The sequence below is a fragment of the Nicotiana tabacum genome, chromosome 11 (genome assembly GCF_000715075.1).
Source record: "Nicotiana tabacum cultivar K326 chromosome 11, ASM71507v2, whole genome shotgun sequence".
NCBI lineage: Eukaryota > Viridiplantae > Streptophyta > Magnoliopsida > Solanales > Solanaceae > Nicotiana > Nicotiana tabacum.
In genome coordinates, this window is record NC_134090.1 from 100164590 (window position 1) to 100169932 (window position 5343).

The window sequence follows — 5343 nt, forward strand, 5'->3', positions numbered from 1 at the left end:
CCAGCAGGCTAGAGACCCCCAACAGGCAACTTTGCCTGCCAACCAATTGTGGGGACAAAGAGCAAGAAAAGGGGAAGAGAGAAAAATTGCTCGCCAGAAAGGCACCCTCTACCACCACGATTAAAACTGACTAAATCCTTTTGTCTTTTGCAGGAGAGCAAATAATTGATGACGGCAACAAGATGCAATGCCATGGAAGTTACCAAAAACCGGGGCAGAAAATTTTCTGCCGATTGTCGAAAATTTTCTCGGAAGAACGGGGAAACAATTTCAATACTTTTAAGTTCTAGGTCGCCCACCAGTATAATGCGGGAATACTTTTAAGTTCTAGGTCGCCCACCAGTATAATGCGGGAATACATTTTAAGTTCTAGGTCGCCCACCAGTATAATGCGGGAATACTTTTAAGTTCTAGGTCGCCCACCAGTATAATGCGGGAATACATTTTAAGTTCTAGGTCGCCCACCAGTATAATGCGGGAATACTTTTAAGTTCTAGGTCGCCCACCAGTATAATGCGGGAATACTTTTAAGTTCTAGGTCGCCCACCAGTATAATGCGGGAATACTTTTAAGTTCTAGGTCGCCCACCAGTATAATGCGGGAATACGTTTAAGTTCTAGGTCGCCCACCAGTATAATGCGGGAATACATTTTAAGTTCTAGGTCGCCCACCAGTATAATGCGGGAATACGTTTAAGTTCTAGGTCGCCCACCAGTATAATGCGGGAATACATTTAAGTTCTAGGTCGCCCACCAGTATAATGCGGGAATACATTTTAAGTTCTAGGTCGCCCACCAGTATAATGCGGGAATACATTTTAAGTTCTAGGTCGCCCACCAGTATAATGCGGGAATACGTTTAAGTTCTAGGTCGCCCACCAGTATAATGCGGGAATACTTTTAAGTTCTAGGTCGCCCACCAGTATAATGCGGGAATACTTTTAAGTTCTAGGTCGCCCACCAGTATAATGCGGGAATACTTTTAAGTTCTAGGTCGCCCACCAGTATAATGCGGGAATACATTTTAAGTTCTAGGTCGCCCACCAGTATAATGCGGGAATACATTTAAGTTCTAGGTCGCCCACCAGTATAATGCGGGAATACATTTAAGTTCTAGGTCGCCCACCAGTATAATGCGGGAATACTTTTGTTTGAGTCATTGAGGTTTTATTTTAGCAGACGCATTTGCTAACAAAAGTTTTGTTTTACCCGTAGGAGATGCACATCCTAGCCTAGTCTTTAGTTTACTCATCATTGCATCAGTAGTATAAATGAGTTACAATTTTGCTAACGACTCACGAATCTTCCTAGTACAAACTGGGTTAGGAAATTTTGTTTGTTTTGTTTGTTTTGATTGTCAGGGACCCGCCTGTAGAACGGAGGTTGTTGCGTGTCAAAGAAAAGAAGAAATCAGGCGTCCACCTGGAGAACAAGGACAAAGAAAAATAGAAGTCAGGTGTCCACCTGGAGAACAAGGACAAAAGAAAGAAGAAATCAGGCATCCACCTGGAGAACAAGGACAAAAGAAATAGAAATCAGGCACCCACCTGGAGAATAAGGGAATACAATTGAAGTATTGAAGTCAAAAGCCCGCTCATATGAGAAAGGAGCACACTCATAATCAATAAAGCAGAGGAATACAACAGGAATCCCCAGCAAGAAGCAATAAAAATCCCCAGCATTCACAAAAGGCTGGTCAGAAAAGAGAAAAACAAAAAGGGAGAAAAACACGAAAGTGGAGAGCAAATGTGGTCTGCTCAAGAACTAGCACCTACAACTAGCAAGTATCAAGGTTCAGATCCAAAGTCTGCGTGAAGCACCATTCAAGACTCAAGACCAAGCTTCAGAAGACTTAAGAGATAGGAATCCTTGTAACTAGTAGCTGATAGGCTTAGTTAGTCTTTTTCAGTTTTCATTTTTGTTGTAATGACAGGATCGCGGACCGGAACCTCGACGGAACGGCACCTCGATCGGCTCTTCACCTCGGTACACTTCACTATCTCTCTCATTTCCGAACTACACGTGGCCTGATTCCTGTATAACCAAGGATATGTAGGCAGCTCAGATACCAGGGCTCGGTCACAATCCCTCCCTTTCCTTAAGTGTAGTCCGTCCAAGCAATGGTCGGGTCAAAAACACGTCTAGTCGTTCTTTGTCGGAAAACTCTTCGTGTTTCCAGTCAAAGAGGGGCAGCTGTAAGCACGTGATTTTTAACCCTCCCCGAGAATTTTCACATTTTTAGCGTGAATATGTGAAATTGGGTCTAGTATAGCTATTTTAACTATTTTACCTTATTTTGTTGCAAAAAGAAAAAAAATCACAAAATATATATATAAATTTTAGTTTATGTATTTCTCATAAACTTGAAAAATACAAAAATTGTACTTTATTTTGGTACTTTATATAAAATTCGAAAATTACAAAAAAATATAATTCTATTAATGATTTGTAGTCATTTTAATTTTGGAAAAATACAAAAAATATTACTTTATATTTTGTCTTTATTAAAAACGAAAATTACAAAAAATAGTTTTTATTAATATTCTATAGTCATTTTAACTTTGAAAAATACAAAAAAATATTACTTCATATTTTATCTTAATATTTAAGAAAAACGAAAATTACAAAAAAAAAATAGTTTCATTAATATTTTGTAGCTATTTTAAATCTTTAAAAAAATATTTTTAAAAAAAAATATATATAGTTTTGTTTAAATACTAGTCTTATTTTTGGTAGTTATTTTGCTTACATAGGACTAGTTAAGCAACGTGTTCCTATTTCTCGGGTCCGGGCAAAAGAATAATATTCGGGTTTAAACTACCCGGTTTTAGGCCTAATTTTCGGACCTAGCCCATAATAAACCGTGTCCAGGACACGTGGGGAACCCCACCACGCGTGGGGGACATATGCCTCGAACCCCACCACGCGTGGGGCTCAATTTTCTGGGCAGAGACTATACAAATACACGGACAAATAAGGAATCAGGGACTTTTTGGATTAGGGGTGAGAAAAAAAAGAAAAAAAAACTGAAAACAATTTTTTTGCTCACTGTTCATCTTCTTCTTCACAAAGAAGAAGAAGAGAAAAACCCTACCGGACACCACCACCCCGTCACTTCCCCCCAGCACCGGACCAGCACCCCGTCACTGCCAAAACGACATCCAAACCCACCTGCTCCCAACAGACCCTCCATCGACGCCATAACCACCATCGTCAACCTCCAGCCCTTCGTCGACCAAGCACCCATAACCACCCGACGCCATAACCACCTTCGTCGACCAAAACCCTACTGCCCCCCAGCTTCAAAACCCACCGGCTGCCCCGTGACCCCTCCAAACAAAAACCAGTCGACACCCTCACCACCACCATCGCTGCCTTCCAAACACCGTCACCTCCATAACCGCTGCCCAGCTCCGTCGACCACGACCACTCCTCCATTGCTGCTGCTTCACGTTCTTCTTCATCTATACTACCCAAACCAGTCGCGAACCACCCCCAGCGCACCAGCCTCGTCGTCGTTGCCCTTCGACTGCCATTACCCGAAAAAAAACAGTAGTCTCATCGCCTCCCTTCGAGCAGCAGTTGTGGCTGCGTTTGCTGCGTCGCATCGCCCAAACAACCCACAGTCCGTCAAGGTCGTCGAAAGAGAGAAGACGAGTGTAGAGGTCATTGACAATCTTGGTTCGAGTCGTCGGTTCCGTTGAGGTCGTCGTTGTTCGTCGAGTCCGTCCGTTGAAGTCAATGTAGAGGTTTGGTCCCTGGTTCTATCCGTCTCTGTTTGTTCAGGTTAGTAAACTTCAAGCATTAGACAAGGAAATGTTACGGAATGTTCAAAAAATGCAATATAGAATTTGGTTTGGAAATTTTCTGCCTATGTTTCATTGTCTGCATTTTGGTTCATTTTTATGTTATGTTATTCTTGTTTATTTGATGTCGTTTAATTAAGTTGGACTAGTCGTTCTATGACACAAGTTTGACGTTAATTTGTTCGTCCTTTAATTTGCTTAGTTCATTCAAAAAAAAAATTATTATTAGTACATGTTATTACTAATCCCGAAATACTCATTCGCTAAAACTCTTTTATTAAACCTCTAACAAGTTATGAGATTTTAGTTGTAAAGAAGCTGTAAGGTTTAGTATGGTCAAAAGCGTAAAAATGGCATCCCTTTAAAAAATATAAAAATAAAATAAAATAAAAATAAAAATAAAAATAAATAATAATAATAATAAAAATAAAATGAGACGAGCCTCGCCAAATAAAAGGGACAAATTGCGGGGCCCTCACAAAGTATATGTATTAAATGCTTAGATTCCGGGATGGGTCGTTTAGCAAATTTCACGGCCCTACCCCAAAATAATAATGCGCTAGTTGTTTTAGGCGCGCCTTTAATAATGTTATCTCCCTAAGCTCGGGTGCACATTTATGTGACCCAAATTCAAATCTCAACGAAGTCGAAATATGTCTCTAGTCACGGGCGCATTGATTGTGGCGTGGCCCGAGATGCATTTCCATGACGTTGCAAATTCTTTAAAAAATAAGAATGAGATGAGCCTCGCCAAATAAACATACAAATTGCGGGGCCCTCAGTAAATACTTGTTTAAAATTACTTAGAATTTAGGAGGGTCGTTTAGCGAATTTCGCGGCCTCCGAAAACAATAACAACGTGATAGTCTCTTTAGGCGCGTGTTTAATAATTTACTTTCTTAAGCTCGGGTGTGCATTTCATGCGACCCAAATCCAAATCCTAAAACATCAAATAAAATATGTTTCGGATTGTGGGTGCATTTCATGTGACACAGTCCAAAGATATATTTTAAGCAATGTTCACATTCTTGTAAAAACAATAATAATAAAGCGGTTAAAAGATAAATTTGCACATAAGTTCATATTGTATTAAAATCAGATAAATAAGCCAAATATAACAGTTGAGCGACCGTGTTAGAACCACGGAACTCGGGAATGCCTAACACCTTCTCCCGGGTTAACAGAATTCCTTATCTAGATTTCTGGAACGCAGACTGTAATATAGAGTCATTATTTTCCTCGATTCGGGATTAAAATTGGTGACTTGGGACACCCTAAATCTCCCAAGTGGCGACTCTGAAATAAATAAACCAATCCCGTTTCGATTGTCCTTTAATTGGAAAAAACTCCCCTCGCGCCCCTCGGGTGCGGAAAAAGGAGGTGTGACATCGAGTACCAACCCTGGACGGCTATCAAGTCCCAAATTTTGGCGGACTTTGTAGCCGACTTTATGCTTGCCCTCGTGCCCCAGGTAGAGAAAGAACTCTTGCTAAAAATGGGCACATCATCGGGGGTATGGACCCTATTCACCGATATTG